Source organism: Notechis scutatus, chromosome Z (genome assembly GCF_049901735.1).
Source record: "Notechis scutatus isolate UNSWTSFEM ecotype Mainland chromosome Z, rNotScu1.2, whole genome shotgun sequence".
Taxonomy (NCBI): Eukaryota; Metazoa; Chordata; class Lepidosauria; order Squamata; family Elapidae; genus Notechis; species Notechis scutatus.
In genome coordinates, this window is record NC_142025.1 from 59,591,019 (window position 1) to 59,618,330 (window position 27,312).

General features: G+C 41.6%; 1 protein-coding gene across 5 annotated transcripts in view; it reads left to right on the top strand.

The window, feature by feature from the left end:
• The window catches only part of TRAK1 (trafficking kinesin protein 1), a 289,447-nt gene that overhangs the window by 105,515 nt on the left and 156,620 nt on the right, over positions 1-27,312 (top strand). For 4 of the 5 annotated variants that reach the window (XM_087947778.1, XM_087947773.1, XM_087947779.1 and 1 more), the window contains one exon: positions 8,920-9,114. The gene's annotated coding sequence lies outside the window, so the exon portion shown is untranslated. Of the gene's footprint in view, positions 1-189; positions 234-8,919; positions 9,115-27,312 lie in introns of those variants that run through there. The other variant, XM_087947775.1, reaches the window with a different exon arrangement.

Genomic DNA, 27,312 nt, shown 5'->3' on the forward strand with positions numbered 1-27,312 from the left:
TGGTTCCTGAAGTTATTAAATCGTTCTCTTTCTTCATTTCCAGCTTAAACAATTGAGATTTTAGAATGTGGAATTTAATAATTACTAGACAACCTGTCACCTATTTGGTCACTTTTCTTTCACATGTAATATAGGCATCCACTATTTTCTCTTCCTCATGACCCTCAGGTAAAGTCTCCTCTCTTTTCCTTAAGGAAGCTGGCAGGTAGTTGCAAGTTGAAGCCAATGGGCAGGTGAGTGTGGATGGGGGAGTGAGAGGTGCATGAGGATGCAGTGAAAGTCAATAAGGATGCTCAAGGGTGGGGTGGACTTCAAAATTTTTAGCAATGAGTTCTCTGCCCAGTTGCTGGGTGGGCATGGCTATGGTGGGCGTGGCCTAATTGGCCTCTTGCAGCATGGCGGGGAGGGGAATTTTTGCCCTCTTTGGGGTCTGGAGGCTTTCCTTGAGCCTCGGGGATGGTGAAAATGGCCTCCCTGGCCTCTGGAGGTTCTCTGGAAACCGGAAATGGGCCATATCCAGCCTTCCCGAACTTCTGGGTGGCCAGTTTTTCGCCCTCCCTGAGCCTCCATGCGCACCCTGCACTTACCTGCATCCAAAACGGGCCACGTGGAGACTCCTGGGCAGGGTGGGGCCAACCATGAGTGAGATTAGGGGTTCTCCAAACTACATAGAATCTTAGCTAGGGGCTCTCCCGAACCCCCAGCAGTCCACCCCTGCTCAGGGGCATCATGCACATCAGGAAGGGTGTGTGCAGGAAGTTCTGTCTGAACCAGGAAGAGCAAATGGGAGTGTAGGTCATGAAGGGTGCCCAGAAATGTGGCATGGGTAAGAAAGCATGCACAAGGTGCATGAAATATGCCATGTGGGTTGGGATGAAGGCATGGTGACGTAACAGGTGAGGAAGGGTGGACAGGGATGCAAAAGAAAACCCATATACCTGGGTGTAGTCCAGATTGGGAAGAGTTGCACAGGAATGCAAGAAAGATGTTGCATAGATTAGGAAGGGCATACAGTAGTGGGTGCTGCAGGGATGCACAAAAGACCAGTGTGATGTGAGCACAAAGAGGTTTAATGGATGGAGGAGACTTACCTGAGCAACTTGGAATCTTTTGTACTGGCTTCCCCATTGCTGACGCTCCTTACCAGCTTCCCATAATAAAGTACTTTTTTTAAACGTATAGATTGTTGATAGCGAGTTTCAACAATCAAGTTTAGATTTGCTAGCAGCTTTCCCATTGACTTGTAGGAAACTAGTAGGGAGCATTATAAATGAAGATCATGGAAGCATGACTGCCTTGAAGCAGCAGCAGTGATGCTGAAATGGCCACAGTTTCCCAAAATTTAAATCCCAATGGAGTAATGGGTCCCAGATTTTGGACACACTCTGTTACCCTATGATGTACTGTTTCAACCAATTGAACATTACAAACAAGCAGACACAATAATTTTAATAGTATTGTTGCAAGAAATTTCCATCTGGGTTCAATTCCAACTGGGGAGAAAGACCACTGGAAACATGGAGACTGTTTGGAAGGATGGTTTAATGGTCAACAGGACCACATGGATTTGAAGTCCTGGGTAACTGACCATGTGGAGGATTCACACACACACACACACTCACACTCACACTCTTTCTTGGGCCTTGCACTAAAGCTTCCTGTTCAAGGGCAGGATATCCTACTGGCTGTCAGACTCCCATGGGGCTATGCAGTCATAGCTGAGGTTGTCTGTGTCCTAGGCTTGGTTGAATCTTGCTGGGTGCTGCAATGAATGGCAATTTCCTATTGTAGCTGAATGGCTCTGCCCTGAAAGATAATCCCATTGTTCTGGAGTTGAGGTCTTTTGTTTTTTAAATAGACTGGCCCAGTCTTTTGTCTTGTAGAAAAGCTGGCACCAAAATATCTGGTGGGGGCAAGGAGCTGAGTCTTTTGTTTCTGTTTCCTTTAAGGTTTTTATTTATTTTGGGGGGAAATATTTTGCCTTTTTAATATTTCCTAGAAAATTTCATTCTTCTAGGAGAGGATGGGTGCTAACTTTCTACAGTATACAGGCAGAAGGAAAACCTGTATGGAATTAGTTTGAATTATAGGTAGTCCTCAATTTATAACCACAATTGAAACTAAAATTTTGTTTGCCAAGTGATAGTCATTAAGTAAATCATCATTTGACCAGACCTGATTTTATAATTTTTTATCATGTCCATTAACTGAGTCACATATCATTAAGCAAATCCAGCTTCTCTCATCATCTTACTCATTGGAAGCCGCCTGGAAAGACTGCAAATGTGATCACAAAATGGACATCTAACATCAAAAACATCAAAAAAACACAAAAAAGAATGTTTTTTCTGCACCAACTCAGAAAGCTCAAACTGCCCAAGGAGCTGCTGATTCAGTTCTGCAGAGGAATTATTGAGTCTGTCATCTACACCTCTGTAGCTCTCTGGTTTGGCTCTCCAACCCAACAAGACAGACACAGACTTCAGAGGATAATTAGGACTGCAGAAAAAACAACCTGCCTTCCATTGAGGACCTGTATACTGCACAAGTTAAAAAGAGGGCTGTGAAAATATCTACAGACCCCTCACATCCTGGACATAAATTGTTTCAACTTCTACCCTCAAAACGACACTATAGGATAGTAGTGGCTAACCTTTTTCGGCTCCTGTGCCGAAAATTGGGTGCGCGCATTTGACACGCTCACATGCCAGCACCCAGAAGGCAATGCATGCTGGACCCCCACACCTCCTGCGCATGTGTGCGTGACCCCCCCGCCTGCACCATGCATCTCTGCGCATGTGTGTGAGACCCCACATGCTACACGTCTGCATGTGCACGTGTCTCCCCGACCCTGCACATGCGCGCCAGATATCTAACAATCAGTGTTGGGTGGCGGCATGCATGTGCATGCGTAGTGGGGCTCTTCCGGGCAACCTTTTGTGTGCCGGCAGAAGTGCCATAGGTTCGCCATCGTGGCTATAGGACATTGCACACCAGAACAACTAGACACAAGGACAATTTTCCCCCGAATGCCATCACTCTGCTAAACAATTCCCTCAACACTGTCAAACTATTTATTAAGACTGTATTGCTATTAATAATATATTATTATTCTCATCCTTCCTATTACCTATCTCCTCACACTTATGATTATAACCTTGTTGCTTGTATCTTTATGGTTTATATTGTTTTATTTGTTTCCTAGTATGATTTGATTGCTTATTAAGTAATCTATGATTATCACTAAGTGTTGTATCTTATGATTCTTGATGAATGTATTTTTTTCTTTTTATGTACATTAAGAGCATATGCACCAAAGACAAATTCCTTATGTGTTCAATCACACTTGGCCAATAAAGAATTCTATTCTATAACCTTAAGATGCTACAGCCATCATAAATACGAGTCAGTTGCCAAGAGTCTGAATTTTGATTATTTAACCATTGTACGTGACTTTTTCCAAGGTTGTTGTAACTTTAGATCGTCCTTAAACAAATAATTGTAAATTGAGGACTATCTGTACCTTCAGCAGAATTTCCAATTATTAATCTAACAAAGCCAATGTGTAAAATATCTTTCCCTCCTGCTTAGCACATCACAATTATGATAAAACCTTTCCTTTTTGAGGTATATCTGACTCACATGATGGTAAGGTTGCTAATGACAAACAGCATTGCTTTGTCATAAAGGATGAAACTGACACTGCCCTAACATACTTAGGATAGCATTGATAAGAGCCATGAATTGGGATAAAGATGCAATTAAGCATCAAAAGGTAAGAATCTTCTTGGAGCATTTTACATTAAATGTTGATTTATTCAATCAAAAATAGGACAATATTTATGTTTTTTCCTTTGTGAGTGAAATAGAATGCAAAAATTTAAGGACAAATTTTTTATCTCGGCATAATTGGAAAGCACAATGTAATAAGACAAAATGTATATATAAATTATATTACAATATGTAAAAAAATCAATTTGGATTATAATCACCATAATACCCAGCCATCATAGCCAATGGTTGGTTTAATTGGAGTTATAACCCAGCTGTCAAACCCGAAATTGTCATAAGTGTAGCCATTTTAGTTTGTCTTAGTATATATTTTTCTTATTTTCCCTGTGGTAGTCATGGGGGGAAAAGTTGCGGGCTTGACACACTCCTAAGGTGGGAGGAGTGGAGATAAACTGAATGTTATGGCTAGGGTATCTTCTTTCCCGTGAGAAATGAGCTGTCTGGGCTTGGGGCCCTGGAGGTGGAGATTTATGACATCAAGCAACGTTGTATTGGAGAATGTGACTTTTGGGGGGTGTTTCTAACTTCTAATATTGTGGGGTAATTCCAGGTTGGGTCAGATCCGGAATTACCATGGACTTTGCCAATTTGATGTTTTCCTAAATAAAAGAAATCTTTTTGAAGATGGACTTTATTATTTTTCTTTTAACATGGATTTCATTACTTGGAAACCTGACATTATTCCGGATCTCCATAATCATTTTTCTGGAATAGAACAGCTGCCACTGCTACGTCGCCAGCGTCAGCTTGCACTATAAAAGGCAATGCTGGGTCAGCGTGTTTTAGAATGGGTTCCTGTGCGAAATGCCTTTTTAACAACTCAAAAGCTTTTTGGCATTCTAGAGTCGATTTTAGCGGTTGTCCATGTGTTGCCTTAGTTGCCTCCCCCTCCCAGTTTTGAATAATTCTGTTATTGGTAATGCAATTTCTGAAAATGAGGGGATAAATTGTCGGTAGAAATGTGCAAATCCAAGGAAGCTTTGTAGCTGTTTGTGATTTGGGGGGGGGGGTTGCCAATCCAGGACAGCTTTCACTTTAGCAGGATCCATTTCTATCCCCTGATTTAAAATATGATAGCCAAGACAGCCAGGATGCCAGACTCATGGAGGGGGGCATTGATTTCGCTGATCCTGAAGGAGGATTCGGATCCCCGATATATACAAAATTATAGGTCGATTTCATTGTTAAATACTGATTACAAAATATTTACTTCTATTATAGCAAGTAGACTAAAAAGAATGTTAAATGAGCATATACATGAAGTCCAAAATGGATTTCTCCCGATCAGACAAATCAGGAATAACTTAAGAATAGTATTAGATGTTTAGAATTTTACGAAGCCCATCCCGAAAAACAAATTGCACTTATGTTTTTAGATGCAGAGAAGGCCTTTGATAATTTAAATTGGCAATTTTTAATCCAAAAAAATTATAATATGAATTTAGGCACCAAATTTGAAAATATTATAACAACCATTTATGATACACAACAGGCTAATATTATAATAAACGGGGAATATACCCACCCAATAAAAATAGAAAAAGGAGTCAGACAGGGCTGCCCACTCTCACCCCTGCTCTTCATATTATCACTAGAAGCATTATTAACGCGAATTAGACAGAACCCAGACATAAAAGGATTAAAGGTTAAGAAAGAAGAATATAAGTTGCAAGCGTTTGCGGATGGTATGAATTTTTCATTGAAGAACCAATAGAAAGAGGACAAAAATTGATGAATGAATTAGAACAATTTGGAGCAGTAGCAGGACTAAAAATTAATAAGAAGAAAACGAAATTAATGACCAAAAATTTAACAGAAAAACAGAAATTAGAACTAGAAGAAGTTATGGGACTACAAGTGATAAAGAAAGTTAAATACTTAGGAATATGGTTGACAGCACATTGTAAGACACTTAAGAAAAATAATTATGATAAATTGATGCAACAGGTAAAGAAGGATTTAGAAACATGGGGCAAGCTGCAGCTTTCATTATTAGGCAGGATCGCTGCTATTAAAATGAATATTCTTCCAAAATTCCTCTATATATTTCAGACGATCCCAATCAAAGTACACAAATATTTTTTTTGAAGAACTTAATAAAATAACTGTAAAATTCATCTGGCAAGGGAAAAAACCTAGAATAAACTTAAAGGAAATGCAGGATATGAAGAGCAGGAGAGGGCTGGCACTTCCAAATTGGGAGTTGTATTATAGTGCAGCCTCTTTTGTATGGTTGAAGGAATGGGTGAATTTAACCAATAAGAGAATATTATTCTTAGAAGGCCATGACTTGCAGAGGGAGTGGCATGCTTTTTTATGGAATGTTGGGAAAACTAGCCAGAAATATTTTCACAGACAGGTGAATCAGAGATTCATTATTGACTAATTGGAAGAAAATACGGAAAAAACACTATTTAACAATACCAATTTGGATCTCAACAATGGAGGCAACGATTCACCCAAATAATCTGGATATTACTAAAATGATTAAATATAAGGACCTATTGGATATGCAAGGAAATCTGAAATCGTGGCAAGAACTTCAAGATCGGGGATTAAAAATTGATCAGTGGGCATATCTTCAAATTCAAAGTAGATATAAACAGGACAAGAAAGAATTTGGAATTAACAATAAACTCCAGCAATTAGATAAAATTTTATTAGGATCAGGCAAAAAAAATATAACAAAATTTTATAATTATTTATTAGAAGTAGAATTATTTATTAGAAGTAGAAGGTGAATCATCACCTCCATTGTTGAGATCCAAATTGGTATTTTTAAATAGTGTTTTTTCCATATTTTCTTCCAATTAGTCAATAATGAAGAAGACGAAATTGTAAAAGGGAACATGGTAGCCTGGAGTAGGAATATAGGATGTAGTATCACCATAACAGAATGGGAAAAGGTCTGGGGTAGAAATAATAAAATTACAAAATCAGTAACATACAAAGAAAATGCCTATAAAACGTTTTATAGATGGTACCTTCCTCCTTCGAGATTAGTGAAGCTGCACCCCAATATGAGTCCGAATTGCTGGAAATGCAAAAAAAAGAGGGAACTTTCTTCCATATGTGGTGGTCCTGTACAGAAGCTCAAAAATATTGGCAGAAAATTAGAAATTGGCTGGAGGAAATGACAAGAGAACAGATCGAATTCAAACCAGAGTCCTTTCTATTAGGGATCTTTGATAAACAAATACCCAAAAAAGTGAAATATATAATAATACATATTTTGACAGCGGCCAGATTGGCTTTTGCACAATGTTGGAAACAGCCTCATGTTCCATCAGAGGAGATGATTATTCAAAAAATTTCAAGTTGTGCAGAAAAGGACAAATTAACCTTGGCATTAAAAAATAAAGACACTTCAATATACTAAAACAGCTGGAACTGCTGGTACAAATGGATAGACCAAAGATAGATTTCACACTAAAAGGCAAAAGAGGATAGGATAGAACCGTAGTAGTGATATACAGATATATGTAAGGATTAACTGTTATCCTGTTCAGGAGGTGGCTCAGGACCAAGTGCTAGTTTGATTCTCTTATAGCCACCCTCCCAGCTTATGTTTCGCTGCCATTTGTCTAGCCAGGTGAGACCCAGGATTACTGATTGGGTCATCTTTGGGACTACTAAGAATTGGATTATTTCCCAGTGTTCCCCTATGGTTAGCTTTACTTTTTCAGTGACTTGCGTAGCTTGACTTCCCCCTATCATGGATCCATCTACTTGTTGGAATCGAGTGGGGTTAGTTAACATTTTTGTTTCTATTCCTAGCCTATGCACAGTCTCAGGACTGATAAGGCACCGTGAACTACCAGTGTCAATGATAATGTCTATGGGCCCTTCTAAGCCCATGCGTGTGACAGTTAATGTCCCTTCAATTTTAAAAGGTAGAATGGTTCCACTTACCATTGGGTCATCTCCTTCACTGTCTGCATCTTGCATGATGGGTACTTCCCTCCCCTGTTTGTTGGGGGTTGGGGACCTCGATAGCTTGGCACACAACTTTGCTTTTTTCAGGAGGTTTTCTAGGTGCCTTTTTCCATTTAGGAGGAACGGATGCTCTCCCTTGAGGTACTGGGCTGGTGCTAAGCATTCTGTCTTCAGGCAAACCACGGCACAGGCAGATTTTTAACAACTCCTCATCTAGGCTTTCTTGGAAATAGTGCATGTAATCTTTGAGATCAGTGTCTGAGATTAGTGGTCAGGCATCTGAACTCAAGCACTAAATCCTTGGCGGGTCTACCCTTCTGCCTGATGTTTTTTATACTTGGAAGGCAGCATGTTTCCTGTCTAGTTTCCATTCTCAGAACTTTTGTAATATGTTTTATTTTACATATGCTTTCATATCTATGTTGCCAAGAACATTTTGGAGTCTCCCAATATCTGTTGATGTCTGTTCTGGATGTCTTGATTGATGTCTTCTCAACTCAACTAATTTTCAGAAATGATTATGCTTGTGGCTTCTAATTTTTTAAATATTTATTCTGGGTAGGCTGGAAATATAATTATAATTTGCAGATCAATAATAATTAGCTTTGATGACTAGGTGTGGTTAGTTGTTGGTTTTTTTCCAGCCAAAATAAGATTTGACATTTAGTACTGGTAAAATCAAACTATTTGATATAAATTTAAGCATGTTTTCATTTTAAACAAATGTTTCATGTTTATTGCTAAGAGGATAGAAAAGTTTAAAAAAATAGCAATTATTTCAAATTTTAGTTTTACTACATTATTTATCCTAAAAATAAAGCAGAAAGATTTGTGACCATTAAGAGTGAATACATGGTTTAATTAATGTAATTTAATATTTGTAGTTTTTCACTGAAATACTTCAGGTGAATACAGCACTAGATTTCAGGCTGTCTCTGATTTTCATAATAAACTTCTCTACATGAGCCTTATCCCAAGTTTTTTATATATATCATTGACATTTGAGTTCACAAAAATAAATTTATGTGGGAGAACATTGCAAGCATGTACATTCATAAAATGTATTACTTTCTATTTTTTGTGAAGATAATAATCGAACAAAGCATTGCTTAGTTGGGTTATACTAAATTACAAATGCACTTTTAAAAAAATATAACACATTTGTGTCTTCCTTTTTTGCCATCCTCTTAGATGTGTGCAATAGTACTGATCTTCCCGAAGTTGAAATCATCAGTCTACTGGAAGAGCAGCTCCCTCATTACAAGCTAAGAGCAGATACAATCTATGGTTATGACCACGACGATTGGCTTCATACTCCTCTTATTTCTCCTGATGCGAACATTGACTTAACAACTGAGCAGATAGAAGAGACATTGAAATACTTCCGTAAGTCCAGATATGTTCATTAGTATTCAAATAATGAAATTATTTTAGAATGATCTTTTTTCTAGATTTTGTGCAAGGATTACATTATAAATAGAACCATTTAAAATGTGCCATTTTAACATTTTGTTGTAAGAGGCATAATTTCCATCTAATTAGAATAATTTGAATGTAGCTTGTGTATTTCAATTTTTAATCAAGTTTTCAGATTTTTTAAAATCAAGTTTTAATTATAAGTACTATCACTGCCCTATATGGCAAGGTTTGAAATCAATAATTTCTTCTGGTATTCTTATCTTCCTTGTTTTTATACTTAAAATGTATGATAAGGCTGTGTAAAATGTTTGAAAGAAATACTTTCTAGAGTACATTAGGATGAACAAAACCCAGTTCTTTGACATAGTCAGACATACTCTTTGGAAGTTTGCATAGCTATCTCAGTGGGTATCCTTGCCTATCTGCGTAAGTATACTCAAACACTAATGTTAAGATGCAAGTAAACAAGGTATGCATGGCACATTTGAAGGCACTTGGTTACAGTTTCTGAAAAATCTGGGCAAACTTTCCAAAGGTTGTAGTTATGTTAAAATTAAAATAAGTTTTTTACTTGAGCTAACATACCTTACATCTATTCAGAATACTAATGAAAGATATTTTGTTTTCTATTAGCACAATTGACTATTGTTTGGGCATTTTTGCTGATCTGTGACAGTAATAAAAAAAAAATTAAATATATTTTTATTGTTTACAACTATAAGTGTCAAGCATAGTGCAACCGTTTTGGCATTACCTTGCCTTACATACAAAAATATAACGAAACCATTAACATTCCTATTATTGGTACAATATTTACATTTTGATTCTAATCATCCTAGCTATTTTTGTTCCAACATTCCCTCTTTTTTGCAACCACAGGTAAAACTTATTCCATGTATCATAATATTCTGATTCCCCCTTATTTTTCAGTATTAAAGTTAATCTATCAGATTCTGCACAAGCCATTATTTTCCTTATTATCTCTCTTTTTGGTGGTATACTTTCATTTTTCCAATATTGTACATAAATCATTCTCGCTGCTGTCAATACATGTATTATTAAATATGTTATACCTTTCCTGTGACCTTCTGTCATTATTTCTAAGATAAATATTTCTGGCTTAAATTGAATGTGTTCCCCCACTATTTGCTCCACCCATGTGTGTAAAAATCTCCAATATTGTCTTGTGTGGTTACATGTCCACCATATGTGATAGAGTGTGCCTGGTAAGTCCTTGAACATTTTGGTGATACATTTTTGTACATTTTGGCAAGCTTTGCTGGGGGAAGATGCCACCTGTAGAACATCTTGTATAGATTTACCTTATTCATATTATTTTTCCAAAGATTTTGCCATTTTGCCAATTTGATGTTATATCCGAAATTTTTAGCCCACGCCACCATTGTCTCTTTGACATGCTCTTCCTCTAGTTTATATTCTAACAGATATCTATATAGCATCTTAATCAGTTTGTCATCAGTCCCTGTCAATAGTTTGTCTAGTGTTGTTGGTTCTGTATTAATGCCCCATGTTTTCCTATCCTGAATATATGTCCACTGTATTTGTAAATAGGACTGCCACTTCAGATTTACCCCTTGCGCTATCATTTCTCATCTTGTTTTCAGTTCTCCTTTTTCATTCAATATGTCTATATATATAACAATTTTCTCCATGTTTCTCAAATTAGGATGTATTAGTGCTTCTAATGTGGAGAGCCAGATAGGGGTTTCCCTATAATTTTAGTATTTAATTTTATTCCATACTGTTAATAGTGCCTGTCTTAGATGGTGTCTCTGGAAATATTTATGTACTGTGCCTTTTCCATACCACAGAAAAGCCTGCCAACTCACTTGGATATCATGATCTTCCAATGTTAGCAGTCTTTTATCCCTTAATGTCACCCAATCTTTTAGCCAAGTGAATGTTGCAGCTTGGTAGTATAACTCCCATTCAGGCAGGCCAAATCTGCCTTTCTCTTTGGTATCCTGCATTAATTTCAGCTTAATTCTCAGCCTCTTTCCCTGCCATATAAATTTTGACATTAATTTGTTCAAGTTCTTAAAGAAGCTGTTCTCTAATTTTATCGGAATATTTTGAAATAAAAAGAGTATTTTTGGTAAGACATTCATTTTTAGAACAGCTATCCTACCCATTAGAGAAATTTGCAGGTTCTTCCATCTTTCTAAATCCATCTTAATTTGATTTGTTAATTTAGTGTAGTTATCTTCTCTGAGAGTTATACACCTTGCTGTTAGGTATATACCTAAATATTTCACCTTTTTCACTATTTGGATATTCATTTCCTTTGTAAATTCTTCCTTTTATTTATTTGCCATGTTCTTGACTAACATTTTAGTTTTCCCCTTGTTTATTTTTAGTCCCGCTACTTCTCAATACTCTGCCACTTCCTCCATAAGCTTCACACCAGACTTTAGAAGCTCCTCTAAAATAAAGACTAAATTGTCCACAAAAGCTTGTAATTTATACTTTTCTTGTCTGATTTCCAATCCTTTAATTCGTTCCTCTTTTCAGATATTTCTCATCAGCGCTTCTAATTTTAAGGTAACAGTGGGGATAGTGGACAACCTTGTCTTGTACCTTTTTGTATTGTAAATTTTCACATTGCCTCCCCATTAATTATTACTTTGGCCTCTTGTTTTGTATATATTGCTCTAACCATGTTTATGAATCCATTGCCGAAGTCCATATGGCTCAATTGCTGTAACATGAATTCCCAATTTACATTGTCGATTGCCTTTTGGGCATCTAAGAAAAGCAGTGCCACTTGTTTTTCATTATGTTTAATAATACTCTTAATATACCTAATATCGTTCTCATATTGTTCTTTATCTGCCTTTTGGGTATGAAGCCATTTTGGTCAGTATATATAAACGTGTTAAGGAATCTTTTCAGATGTTTGGCTATTATATAAGCAAATATTTTATAATCTGTGTTCAGTAATGAAATTGGTCTATAATTTTGAATTAACGATTGATCTATGTCCTCCTTTGGGATCAGCACTATGTTAGCCTCTATTCATGATAAAGGTATCTTTGCTTCTCTGAGAACAGCATTATATACTTCTAGTAGTATTGAACCAAGACTGTCCTGAAGGTCTTTGTACAGTTCTGATGGTAGTCTGTCAGACCCTGGTGCTTTGTTGTTCTTTTGCTTTTTGATAGCTTCAATTAGTTCTGGCACTCTTATTTCTTCATTGAGCATATATTTTATTTCATCTGGTACTTTTGGTAGTTCAGCCTTTTCCAGATAATGTCAAATTTTTTCCTCTAAATAACCTCTACTTTCTTTATATAGTTTCTCATAAAAGGCCTGGATTATATTTTTTTAATCTTCATTTTGGTAAAAACGTTTCCCTCTTCATTTTGTAATTTATTAATCCATTTTTTTCTTTCTGTTTTTTCAATTTATATGCTAGCCACCTTCCTGGTTTGTTCACATTCTCAGAAAAGTTTTGATCTGCTTTCTTTATTTGTTGTGCCAATTTTTCTTTTTCTAGGATGGCCAACTTGTGCTTATAGTTCCATTTTTCTTTTAGATTTCTGTTTTGTTGCTTTTTTTGTAGCTCTACCTCTATGTTCTTATAGTTCTCTTCCAAGTCCTTTATTTTTTGTTTCTTAATTTTACTTTTCCTAGCCATGAATGATATGGCGGCCCCTCTTATAAATGCCTTCATCATATCCCATAAATTTTGTATGGATGTATCCCCTGCCTTGTTTTCTTTAAAGAGAAATCCCTATTCCTTATTAATCCTCTGGATAAAATCTTCATCTTTCAAGTTAAATGTCCATCTTTGGCATTTCCTTTGCCCTCTCAAAGTAATTCTCATAGGATTATGTTCTGCCCAAAGGTTAGTATCTATTTCTACTTCCTTTATTCCTGAAATTAGCTCCATCAAGGTCCAGACCATATCGATTCTTGACCAGGACTCATGTCTTTTCGAGTAGTAAGTGTACTGTTTGCTCTTCTGATTTCTCTCTCGCCAGGAGTCTTGAATATTTAGCTCTTCTGCCATTTGAAAAAACATTCTGGGTAGTACTATCCTTTTAATTCCTTTTGTTTTTGTTTTTGTTGCTCTTATAGTTTCTTGTCTATTATGGCATTGAAGTCTCCCAGTATGCTATGTTGTCACTCTCTGTTTCTTGGATAATGCTATGCAGTTTCTTATAGAAATTTTGCTGTCCCCCATTAGGCGCGTATATTTTGACTAGTAACATCTTTTTTAATGTTATTTCTATGACCAGTATCCTTCCCTCTTCATCCTGATAAATTTGCTTAGCCTGTATTGTTTTGTTTTTTAATATACAGTGCTACCCCCTCTTCTGTTATGCTAAAGCTACAAAGAGATTCCCCAATCTGGGGTATTCCAGTACCTGTTTCTGTTGCTTTTTAATATGGACCTCTTGTATGCCAGTTATGTCTAAGTTCAGTTGCTTTAGTTTAGTAAAGGGTTTCTTCCTTTTCTGAGGAGAGTTTAAACCATTGATGTTCAATGATAAAATCTTTACTTCCTCGTTCATATTTCTACTTATTTCTGGGTCTTGTACTTCTTGTTACTCTTGTCTCTCTCAGTTCTTTAGGCCCTTCTTCTTTACTCTCTTGTTCGGCTTCTTTCTCTTTTTCCTCTCTCCTTTAGTTATAGTTCCTTCTCTGTTCTTAACTTTGTTTCTTGGTCCCTTACCCCTTGGTCCCTTCTTCTTCTTTCTTGTTGCCAAAAAACTGGTTACAGAATTCTTCTGCTTGTTCAACCATGTCTATTCTGAATCTCTTTTCTCTCCGTGTCACCAATATGCCCTCCAGCATCAGTCACCTGAAGTTGATGTTATGTTTATTCAACAATTATATCAGGAAGTGGTCTTCTTAACTCTCTGATTCTTCTGAGTACCTGCTTTAGAACTATCAATTGCCTTTCTTTGTGGACTATCAGCTCTTCTCCAGCACGACAATTGGATGATCCATAGCTGGGTTGACACATGCCATTCTGCCCGGAGACTGAGTTCATAATTTTAGCCACACCCCTTGTCAACTGTCACTTTCCCCAGTTCATGACTCAGTCTTGCCCTAGGAGGTTGTGGCTTGATTGGCTCCTCAATCTCCAGACAGAAGCGTGGATTCTTCAATTGTCCCTTTAGTGCTGATAGGTTAGCTTTTGCACTTTTAAAGTGCTGCTGAGGCTTTTTTCCCCTTGTTCTTTTTTTTCCGTTTTCTTTTCCCTTAGAGTTCCTTAGCTTTCCTCCCTTGCAATTTCTGTCAGGGAGAGGGGTTTTCCCGCATGCGGGAAGCCCATCACTCACCTGAGGCCCTGCTTGTCCAGATGCCACTTTTTTGAAGCTCCGCAAGCTGCTAAACAGCTGTTTTTTGCCATTTTAAAAGTTTTTCCCTTTTGTCAGCTTAGTGGCTGTAGCGGTTTTGTCTTTCAGCACTACTAATATTAAGGAGGCTAGTCTGGAAGCCTCCTTGTGGCTTGGCCATCCTCTGCTGTCAGTTCCCTTTTTTTTCTGACAGCTTTTTAAAAGCTGACAGCTACAGGGACAGTGAGCTGGCTTGCCGTCACAGCCCAGCCTTACTTAGTCCCATTTCAACAGCAGTCAGTAAGGGGCTAAAGTGCTGTCATGAGGGCTGATCAATTTCTGATGGCCAACAGCATGGCAGGGCAGGAAGCCTCTTCTTCCAGTAAGAGATCCAGTTCCAGAAGAGGCAAATCAGCCAGTCAGGAGGCTGCTGGCAAGATTAAAGCGAAGGCTCTTTACTCCAGAAAACCTTCCAGAGCTGAAGAAAAAGATGCTGACAGGAGAATGAAAGCTCTGGAGAAACAAATTTCCAGAGCACAGAAAAGTCTCAAGAAAGTATTCCTTTGTCTGATGCAGCCCTGCACCCCACAGCCAGCTTTGCAGACTACTGATGCAGTTCATATGAGCTGGTCACCAGAGGGCGATAGGGAACATTTTGCTATATTTCCAACAGAAGGTCAGATTCCATCAGAGCAGTTTCCCTTTGACTGTAGGGCAACTCTAGAGCCTGATTCCCAGCTTAGGCAGAGATCTTTAACCCCTGAGGCTTTACCCCAACTTCAGCGGGACTCCTCCCAGCAGAGAGACATGAGCCTGGCCTATCTGAGAAACTCATTTCACGTGCTATCTCTCAGGGTGTGGCCAATACCTTGCATCTTGGGAGCCGGGCTGCTTCTGTCTCTTCTGGGACACATTCCCAGCAACCTCACCATTATTTGTATGCTAGAGAGGCTGAGCGGTCACATAGGGCCGCATCCCCAGCTCAGTCATTCAGGGATAGAACCTCTGTATTAGAGGAGGTGGAGTTGGGCCAAGGTTTCTCTGATGATGAACTTGAAATAGTTCCTGATCCCCCTCCTTTTATTGGACTCTTCCATCCAGCGCTGTTCAGGTCTCTCCTTCATAAAGCCAAGGCCACTGCCCAAATCGGGAATCCTTCATCCACACCTGTGGAACCTTCGGAACCTCAGGTGTTAGACAAGGGTGAGTTCTCTGAACCAGTCATTACTCAGGAGAACATCCCCTGTCCCAGGTTTTTTCTTGAGGTTGTTCAGAGGCAGTGGAGCCAGCCTGGGACTTTTCCCAAAGTAGGCAGCAATGATAGGAGGCACTTCAATATGGCTCCTTCCTTATCAGATAGCTTGGAGTTACCTTCAGTGGAGGATCCTGTGGCCTCTTGTTTCCCCCTCAGCGGATTCTGGGGACATTGCTGAAGCCTTCAAGCCTGAGGACAGGAAAGTGGAATTGAATTTCCACCGAACACACTTGGCCAATGCCTGGGTGCTTAAGGCAGCCACGGCCACCTCCTTTTTTGTAAGGATCTCCTTGCTCTGGCTCAAGGAGTTAAGGCGAGAGTTCCTCCAGAGGAGACACACATTCACCAGGACATTAACAAACAAAGGACATTTCTCCTGGTGGCAGCAGCTCAGTTTTCGGCTGATTCCTTGTTGCATGCTGCCCGTTTCTCCTCTAGGGCTCTTGCCTCTAACAACACCTCCTGCAGGCTCTTTGGCTTCACCAATGGCAGGCGGACACCAAGATTAAATGGAGGTTGGCTTCTGCTCCCTACATGGGTTCAAATCTCTTCGGAGAGGCCTTGAACCCATTCTTAACGGAGAACAAGGACAAGCGTAATGTCTTGTCCTCCATTACTAGGAGAGCTGATAGGCGGGCTTCGCCTTACGGACAACGTGTCTCATCATTCCTCCTTACAGCGTCCTTTTCCCCCAGGTCTGACTGACAGGATAGACCTTCCTTCCGGGATAGTTTTAGACAGCAACAACACCCTCAGGCCAAGTGGCCCTTTCGTGGGGGAGGGGGGACGTCCCTTTCGCCACTTTAAGTGACTGCCAGAGCTCTCCACCATTGGCGAGCGCCTAAGTTTATTTGCCCACCAGTGGGAGAAGATGACTTTGGATTTCTGGGCCAGATCACACCTAAGGACTCTGCAATGGTTCCTCCTACCATGCCAGAGGAAAGGGAGCAACAATTCCAGAGCCAAGGTCAGGGTCCCGTTAAAGACTCTCAGGTCCCTTAGATGGTGGGTGTCCCCAGCAGTCGCCAGGGGGACACTATTCAAGGAGCCCAGCCGTCTGACCTTGACCTCAGATGCCAGCCTCTTCAGATGGGGGGCACATCTCCAGCAGCAGCTGGCTCAAAGACAATGGTTTCCGGCAGACTTCAAGAACAACATCAACTGGCTGGAGCACCGAGCCATCCACCTCTCCCTTCATCACTTCGAAGCCATGGTAGAGGAACAACACCTATTGATCTTGACAGACAATGTGGCCGCAAAAGTGCATATCAACCGCCAGGGCGGCAGCCATTCGAGGTCTCATGCGCAAGGCGGACCACCTATTTCTCTGGGCAGAGACTCACCTGAGTTCCATCAAGGCGGAACACATCTTGGGGTTGGCAAACGTGCAGGCAGACTTTCTCAGCCGAAGCATGGTGGACCACTCCGAGTGGCGACTGCACCTGGACATCTTCTGACAACTGTGCCAGAGGTTCGGCCATCCAGTCCTGGACTTATTTGCCACCCTGATGAACTCACAACTGCCCAGATACTTCACAAGGTTTCCAACCCCTGGAGCAGAGGGATTCAACGCCCTCCGCTGTGCATGGCCGAAGGGCCTGTTGTATGCCTTCCCTCTTCTCCGTATCATACCGAGAGTAATCTGGAAACTTCTCGTGGAGCAGGTGGAGCTCTTGCTGATTGCTCCCCATTGGCCCATACTGCCATGGTTTGCAGACCTCATCAGTCTCTCTGTGTCCCAGCCTTGGAGAATCCCTTGAGACAGGATCTCTCTCAGCCAGGGGGTCTTGGTTCATCCAGAGCCTCAGTGGCTCCAACTGACCACCTGGCATTTGAGAGGCGGCTCCTGATGAGGGACAACTTCTCAAGAAATGTGATTCAGATGATACAGGCTTCCAGGAGGCCTTCCACCAGCAGAATTTACAATTATACTTGTAAGGCATTCTGTAGTTGGTGTGTTAAGTCAGGTCTGGATCCCATAGCAGTCTCCATCCCTCAGATCCTGGACTTCTTGCAAGAGGGTCTAGATGAAGGGTTAGCCCCTAATACTATCCGAAGACAAGTAGCGGCCTTGTCTTCAGTATTGACTTATGGGGACTTAGACTCCATAGCGCACCATCCTGTCGTGTGCTCCTTTTTGAGGGGGGAGGTTAATTTAAAGCCACCTGTTGTTCACAGGTATCTAACCCGGGACTTAGCTAAGGTTTTACACGCCCTTACTTACCACACTTTGAACCTCTCAGGTCTACTAGTCTGCAATTTTTGTCCTTTAAAGTCGCCTTCACATTGGCCAGGCAAATTTCAGAACTAGCTGCTCTCTGTGTAAGAGAGGAACTCTGTACTTTCCATGCAGACAGGATGGTTCTATGTCTGGACCCCTCCTTCATCCCCAAGATCAAGTCCTGATTCCACCAGGCCCAGGAGATAGTGTTGCCCAATTTCTGTCCAGATGCTTCCCATCCGTTAGAACAGAGATGGCACACTCTGGATGTAAGGAGGGCCCTACACAGGTACATAAAACGGACTGCCTCACTGAAAATCCGAATTGCTGTTTGTCTCATTTCAACCTTCCTCTCTGGGTTTAAAGGTCACTCCATCAACCATAGGCCGTTGGATAAGGGTGTGTATTGCAAAGGCCTACGAGACACAGTTGATTCCGGCCCCCAGACGATTGACTGCTCACACGACTTGAAGCACTGCCACCACAGCCGCATGGGGAGATGCAGGCTTCGATCGAGGAAATCTGTAGGGCGGCAACATGGTCCTCACCATCTCCCTTTGTGCACCACTATAAGTTGGACACCTTTGCCTCTGCTGAGGCTGCCTTTGGGAGGAGGGTACTGCATGTACCTAGGGAGACTCAGAACTACAATCCCCGCCCATAGGGACACCAGGCTTTGGTATGTCCCAGCTATGGATTCTCCAACCGTCGTGCTGGAAAAGAGCGTTGTCTTACCTGAACACTTCTTCTCATCATGACGATGGAGAATCCATACCCTCCCTAGGAGGCAGTTAGGTCCTTTGTCCAGCACAATAACACTGGAGGAGCCAGTGCCACCGAGTCCTTCAGATGCCGTGCCTTCGTGGTGAACTGGAGAAAGTAACAGTTGACAAGGGGTGTGGCTAAAATTATGGACTCAGTCTCCGGGCAGAATGTCATGCGTCAACCTAGCTATGGATTCTCCATCATCGTGATGAGAAGAAGTGTTCAGGTAAGACAACGCTCTATCTCTTGTTTTGTTTAATATTTTGCCCCAGATTGATTTTTTATAAACCTCACATGCACTTCCTTTGGAAGATTGTTCCTTCTTGCATAGTTTGTTTGAATTCTGTATGTCTCATCTATCTCATTTAACATCTCATCTTTTCCTATTCCGAGCGCTTTTGCCAATAAATCTGCCATCATATCTGGAAGGTCCTCCCCCCTTTCTTCTTTCACATGAATGCAAAAAATGTGCTGCTTTCTCTGATTCCAGCTGGAATACCATCATTTCCAGTTCCTTGTTTGCCTGGATCAATTTCGCACTCAATTCGTCCACCCTTTTCTTTCTCCATTCTACCTTCTATTTTATGTAATTTCTGTTCATTTTTAATTATCTGCTCTTGAAAGTTTTCAAATTTCTCATCCATCTTCTGTGTTCTACATTGGAGTAAGGGGGCAGGGCTAGCTGTCAGCTCGAATGGCTGTGTGAGTGGAGAGCTCCGTGGAGTACAGCTGACTTTCTAGCATCCAGAAGCTTCCAGAAAGCTGAAGGTAACTCAGAGGGATTACCAAAACTGGAAGAACACTTCGATGATCTCATCTGGATGGCAGTTCATGGTGTGGATCAGAAGAAACCTTAACCTGGATGTAGAAGAAGATGATCTGTCATGGCCGACCCAAAGAGCTAACAGCTGGCCAGAACAAGCGAGTACCTAACAGAGGAAGCAGTTGCGCCTAATTTGGTGGTAGCGGGTGCTGACTTTACCGGAAAGAGTGATATCTCCAACTCGGCTCAAGAGACTAAGGAGCTTCAGCAAGGCGGGGTGTATGGACGCCTTCCCTTCTCCATGATCACCACAGTGACGAGAGAAAGTGTTAAGCAAAGTGAGGGGCAGTTAACAAGGAGGATTTAAAGGAGAAATAGCTGCAGCAATCTAAATACAATCCGAACTTCGTGTAGATTAGTGAATGAACCTTTTTCTTTTTCTGCTAAAGTCATAAAGAAAATTCGACTTTGGGGATACTAGGTGAGATATAAATCCTAAGAGAGGGAAAGCGGGGTGGGGAAGCAAGAATGAATTTCAACAGCTAAAATGGCTCTCTCTGACATTGTTCTCTGACTGGTGGGAAAAGACACCTTCTGGCTAAAGGAGGTATATATACCGGTAATTTTGAGATAAAGAAGTTACTGTGCATATCTGTGACTCTACCTTTGCTGATCTAATTTTCTCCATTATTATTTATATCTTTCACAAAACTACATTTTATAACTGTTTATATAAATATATTGAATTTAAGAACATAATTATAGAGTAACTTATAGCAAATCTACGAACAAGACAATCAAAGACTGATATAGCAGATCCTGGACATCTATTTAAGGATTATGGGACAGACTGATACTTAACAAACTAATAAAGACATTTAGACAGTGATAAAGGAGGAAAAGGACACTCTATATTCGCTTGGATCGATCTATAAAGGACTGCTATAATATTGATTATATCTGCTCACTATTGGGGACCATCATCATCACTATTGCAAACATCACTGGTATTGAATATTGTTATAGTATTATTGGCATCGTTATTATAGAGATTTATAGTACTATTGATTATATTATATTGGTTACTATTATTATTAAGATACCATTGTTAAAAAAGTGGAATATTATTATATAGGATTGCTACAATAACCATATCTATACTTATATCTACCTATAGCTATTCCTACATTTTATAATCATTATATAACATGGTAGTGACATCACTTCTATATATATTAGCAATATTATTATTATACACTGTTAGTTATATTACTTTTTAAATAAGATTAAAACCTTTACTAAGCCTAGAAATAAAGATAACAGAGACGTCAGAACAAAAGAGAAGAACGGTTTATATAGTTTGGTCAATATTGAGTATTTAACTGTGAAAAAATACTGATGAGGTTTATAGGAGGGGGAAAAAGGTGGGACTTTGGAAAGTAAACAAGGTAGTAGTTAAATTGTTAAAGATGACAAGCATCACAAACTTAGCAAAGATCAGGACAGGGAAGAAGCTAGTCAGACGTCTTCTGCGACCTCTAGTTCCTTGAATCAGAGATCAATCGAAGATTTGCTTCACAGAGAGAGATCCAACTCCTTCAAGGACTTACAGATCATGCTGCAATCAATGAAGGAAGTGATGGCTAGAAATCATGACGAGATGAAAAAAGAGATAGGAGAAGTGAAGAATGACACTGGGGAATTAAAAGACAGTAATAAAAATTGATTGATGAGTGATTGATTGATTGGGAATTCTCATACAGAGTATATTAAAATAATCTATTAACCAGCACTTGATGGTAGTCAGGTCAGACTCTTGCAGATGGGATAATTAATAAATAATTCAAAGTTGGAAATAGATGCTTCTCATCACATTGCTGTTCTAAACACTTAGAAATAGGACGAAATCTGTGTCTGACCGCACTTGTAAATGGATCATAAGCTTTCTAACAGACAGGAAACAGCAGGTGAAGTTAGGCAGAATCACATCAGATACCTGTACAGTTAGCATAGCGCCTCCCAAGGGCTTTGTGCTCTCTCCACTTCTCTCTATATACCAATGACTGCATCTCAAAGGGGCCCTCTGCTAAAATGCTGAAATTTGGAGATGATACAACAGTGATTGGTCTCATTCAATACAACAATGAATCTGCATACAGATGGGAGGTTGAACAACTAGCCTCATGGTGTGCCCGGAACAGTCTTTTACTTAAAACTATAGAAGTGATTGTAGATTTTAGGAGAAGCCTTCCTACACTACCATCACTCAATACTAAACAACACAGTAGCAACAGAAGCGAGATTCTAGGTTCTATTATATCTCAAGATTTAAAATAGACACATATGTAATCAAAAAAGCACAACAAAGAATGTTCTTCCTGCACCAACTCAGGAACCTCAGGATGCCCAAGGAACTGCTGATGCAGTTCTACAGAGGAATTATTGAGTGTCATCTGCACCTCTATAACTGTCTGGTTTGGCATTACAACCAATCAAGACAAACACAGACTATTAGAACTGCAGAAAAAACAATTGTTATGAATCTGCTTTCCATTGAAGACCTATATACTACACAAGCCAGAAAGAGGGCTGTGAAAATATCTACAGATCCCTCACATCCTGGACATAAATTGTTTCAACTTCTACCCTCAAAATGATGCTATAGAGCACTGCACACCAGAACTAAACTCAAGGACAGTTTTTCTCTGAATGCCATCATTCTGCTAAACAACTAATTCCCATAACACTGTCAAACTACCTAGAAAGGCAGTATTACCATCATCATTCTCATCTTCCCTATTACCTATCACCTTATCTTCTTATGACTATAACTTGTTGCTTGTATCTTACAATTTAAATTGTTTAATTAGTATCCTAGTATGATTTATGTTGTTTGCTTATTATCCATGACTATCGTTGAGTGTTGTATCTAATGTTTTATGATGAATGCAATTTTACAAGTAAAGGTATAGGACAAGTAAAGTCCTATACTTAGGCAAGAAAAACCAAAAGTACACATATAGACTGGGTGAAACCAGGCTTAATAGCAGTAACTGTGAAAGGAGTCTTGGAGTCTTAGTGAACAACCAACTAAATATGAGCCAGCAGTGTGCAGCGGCAGCCAAAAAAGCCAATGCAATCCTAAATTGCATTAACAGAGGGATACAATCACGATCAAGTGAGGTATAATACCACTCTATAAAGCCTTAGTTAAGACAACATCTAGAGTACTGCATCCATTTTTGGTCACCACACTATAAAAAAAATGTTGAGACTCTAGAAAAAATGCAGAGAAGAGCAACCAGGATGATTAGGGGACTAGAGACTAAAATATATGAAGAACGGTTACAGGAACTGGGCATGGCTCGTCTAGTGAAGAGAAGGACGGACCAGGGCAGACATGATAGCAGTGTTTCAATATTTGAGGGGCTGCCACAGAGAGGAAGGGGTCAAGCTATTTTCTAAAGCACTTGTAGGCCAGAAAAGGAATAATGGATGGAAACTGAACAAGGAGAGATTTAACCTGGAAATAAGGAGAAACTTTCTGACAGTGAGAACAATCAACCAATGGAACAGCTTGCCTTCAGAAGTTATTGGAGCTTCATCACTTGAGACTTTTAAGAAGAGATTGGACTGCCATTTGTCAGAAATGGTGTAGCGTCTCATGCTTGGGATGGGGGGTTGGACTAAATGGTCTACAAGGTCCCTTCCAACTACGTTAATCTGTAATCAGAGCTTTGATTACAATGACTATGATAATGATCCATCACTATTGTTTCATGTACACTGAGAGTTTATGCACCAGAGACAAATTTCTTGTGTGTCGAATCACATTTGCCAATAAAGAATTCTAATTCTAAATAAAAGGGCCGTTGGTCCTATCTGAACGCTTCTTCTCGGGGAGCCAAAGGGGAGAGTCCAGGATGGGTAGTCTAGTCTCCTAGCTCTGCAGACCGAGTTGAAAAACTGAGGACACACCCCCTGTTAATGGTCCCCAGTTCTGAACAATGTCGAAGCTAATTCAGCTGCTTCTCACCCTCAAACTGATACCTTAGTTGATACTGCGAAAAAAAGGGACATTTCCTCCCTACTCTGACCTGACAGAATACAGGGTGGGACTGGACTCTCCCTTCAGCTCCCCGAGAAGAAACGTTCAGGTAGGAACAATGCCCCTTCTCCACTGAGCTGAAGGGAGAGTCCAGGATGAGACATACCAAAGCTGGCTGATGGCTGTCCTATGGGTGGGAACTGGATTGGTCAGAAGTCTCCACTTCTACATGAACACCCTGCAGGACTCGTCTTCCAAAGGCCGCTTCTGCTGAGGCAAAGGAGTCAATTTTATAATGTCTTATGAATGGGATCACCGATGACCAGGTCGCAGCTCTACAAATGTTCAGAATCGATGCCTGCATTGCCCAGGCTGCGATGGTCGCTGCACTTCTGGTTGAGTGCACAGTGATTCTCTTGGGTACAGGAAGCCTCTGTAACTCATAGGCCTTTGCAATGCAGGCTCTGAGCCAGCAACCCACTGTGGAAGGTGTCACACTGCGACCCAAAGTTGATGGCTGAAACGAACAGGGCTTCAGTCCTCCTAAGAGAAGAGGTTCTTTTAATGTAAATATGGAGGGCCCTCCTAATGTCCAAGGTGTGCCACTTTCTCTCCAGTGCATGGGTAGGCTCTGGACAGAAGTTAGACAAAATCAACTCCTGTGAACGATGGAATAAAGAGTTCACCTTGGGCAGAAAGGTAGGGTCCAACTGCAGAACCACCCTGTCTGCATGGAATATGCACAGATCCTTCCTGATGGATAAGGCCGCCAACTCCGAGATACGCCTGGCTGAGGTAATGGCCACCAAGAATGACACCTTGCACGTGAGTAAGCAAAGGCTGACTTTATGCAAGGGTTCAAATGGGGGAGAAGTCAGTGCCTGAAGGACCTTAGGCAAATTCCAGGTGGGGTAGCAGTGGACCACCAGTGGCTTCAAATTCGTGGCTCCCCTAAGAAAGGCTTTCACCCTGGGGTGTTGGGCCAGAGAAGTAGAGTCCTTGACTGAAATCACTGAGGCCAAGGCAGCCACCTGTCTCTTCAAGGTATTGGGGGCGAGACCTCTATCCGACCCGTCCTGCAGGAACTCTAACCCCTTTGCAATAGAAACAACAGTGGGTTCCAATTGGTGAGAAGCGCACCAACTGCAGAAAATCTTCCATGTTGCATTATATTTCCTGGTCGTGGAAGGTCTTCTGGCTGCCTGGATGGTCTGAATGATCCTTGTGGAAAACTTCTCCCACTTCAGGATCCCCCGCTCAAGCGCCAGACGGTCAACCGAAATCAGGCTGGATCTGGGTGCTCGATCGGGCCCTGGCTGAGGGAGATCTTGTGCAGGGGAATTCTCCAGGGTCTAGCGACTGACAGGCCCACCAGGTCGGCAAACCAAGGGCGCCTGGGCCAGTAAGGGGCTACCAACAGAACTTCTGCCCTCTCTATCAGTACCTTCCTGATTGCCCCTGGAATCAGGGGAAGGGGGGAGAAGGCATACAATAGTCCCTGGGGCTACCTGCACTGGAGAGCATTGCCCCTTCTGCTTCCATGCAGGGAATCGAGCAAAGAACCTCGGGAGGTGCGTGTTCTCTGGTGATGCAAAGAGATCCAGAATCGGGCAGCTGAAGCGTTCCGTCATCTCCTGGAACAGTCGCCATTCTGACTGGTCGACCGTGGCCCTGCTCAACCAGTCTGCCTGCATGTTGGACACTCCCGAGATGTGTTCTGCTCATAGGGAGATAAGGCTTGGGCATCACTTGTTGCGCCTAAAGGGTCTGTTAGAGCCCCTAAAGGACCTTCTACCCTCTTGCCTCTGATGCCCTTTGGTAGCAAAGGCCTGTCTATCAGCCTGAGATGAGGATCTTTGGAAGAAGCGCCTACTTTGACCGGAAAAGCTGCCCCAGCTTACCCCTGTTTAAAGGAGGGCTTCCTGTAATAGAGAGACCTGTAATCAAAGCGCCTCCCCTGGGAGGGCAGGATCTTTTGCTTGTCCCTGGTTTCTGTCAAAAAAGGATCCAGGGCCTCCCCAAAAAGCCTCTCTTTTAAAAGGAGCCGAGGCCATCTTCCATTTGGTTCTGACGTTCATCTGCCAATTTCTTAGCCAGAGGAGCCTACATGCTGTTATGGAAGAGGCCATGGCTCTGGAAGAAAATTTGGCTGATGTGAGGGTGGCATCAGCAGTCAATTGAGCCGCAGCTATAATCTTATTCAGGTTGTGATGCACCCTGAGATCCTCAGGTGGGATTCTGCCCTGTAGCTGCCTTAGCCACCGCAAAGAGGCTCGAGTAAAAAAAGACGTGGTCGCAGATGCTCTGATGACCCAGGTGTCGGCTTGATGAGCTCTCCGGAGCGCCATCTCCTCCTTCCAGTCCTCTTTAAAACGTCCTCTGCATTAAGTGGGATGACAGATGAGGAAGCTAGGGCCACCACTGGGCCATCTACATTTGGCACTTCCATAATGTCCAAAAGGTCCTTGTCCACATTAAATAGGGTAAACTCAGACCCACTGGGGTGAGTGTACACCCCAGGGGACTCCCACTGCTTTTTTACCAGGTTCAAAAGCATCTGGGGCACAGGTACAGCATCCACCACAGATGCTTTCTCAGTGAACAGGTATCTTCCTGATCCTCTCCCTCTGTGGGAAGGTCCTGAGTGACCGTGTCCTTTTTAAGATGAGCCGTGCTCTTAGCCTTAACCAGCAGAGTCTTGAAGAGAGCCGGCTGGAAAAGTCCCTTAAAGGAGGGGGGACCTGCTACCTCCGATTCCTCATCCAAAAAAATCCCTTTCTGGAAGGAGGTCCCTCTCGGAGCCATAAAATGTATAAAATTTTTCTGAAGGGGAGGCTGAGCGCTGTCTGAAGTGGATCGGCTGTTCTTCAGAAGCCTGCCCCTGCCCCTGAAGGACACCTCTGTTAGTGTCCAAATAAGACAGCTGGCACAGCTGGTTGACTTCTGCCTGCAATTCCTGTCTTATTGTTTGGGAGATCCAGGCTCTCATGAAGGATGGCATTTCTTGCATCTGGATCTCCTCAGGCCGTAAGTCAGCTGCTGTAGGTGTAAAGGTGGCTGCAGGCACAGGTGTGGCTCTGCTGGAGACTTGGCCTGCAGGTGCCGCAATCAGGATCCCCTGAGGCGGCTCAGCAAAATTGTGAGAGGTCTCAGCCCTGATTTGGAGGTTTCCCTGCAAATCCTGAGTACTTGAGCTACCAGGAGACCAGGCAGTCAAATACTGCCTATCTGTCAGTTGGTCTAGCTGCCTGTCATCTTGTGGAGGCAGAGGAGAGGTGGCCCTGTTTTCAGCCATCCTGGAATCTCTCACTGCCTTGTCAAACTGCTTATCTATGGCTTTTTGTCTGCGCCTGGCCTGCTTATCCTCAGCCCTAGAGGGTCTTTTAGGGGCTAGAGCCCTGGCTCTAATCCTAGCTGCTGCCTCCAGTCCAGCAGACCTGGGCTTGGGTGATCCCTTTACAGCCTTCTGTCTACCCTGCTGAGGAACTGACAGTTCTTGATCAGCTCCCCTGGTGGCCATTTTGAGCCCGCCAAAATTAACTGTCACTTGACAGGGGGAGGGAAAGGGAAAAAGAAGTAAAAAAAAAATTATTTAGCCAAACGCTGTCTTCTACAGCCACAGTAGCTGTCCACCACTTCAGGAGGCTAGTGCGACCCAAAGTGGTGAGCTCAGCCCAGGTCTGCAATTCAAAAGCCGAGTCAGAGAAAAAAAGGTGAAAAATGGCTGACTCTTTGAATTGCAGCAAGCCCTGACGGGTCAGAGGCTTGCGAGCCTGATGCTGGCTGCACCACAATTATCTGTCA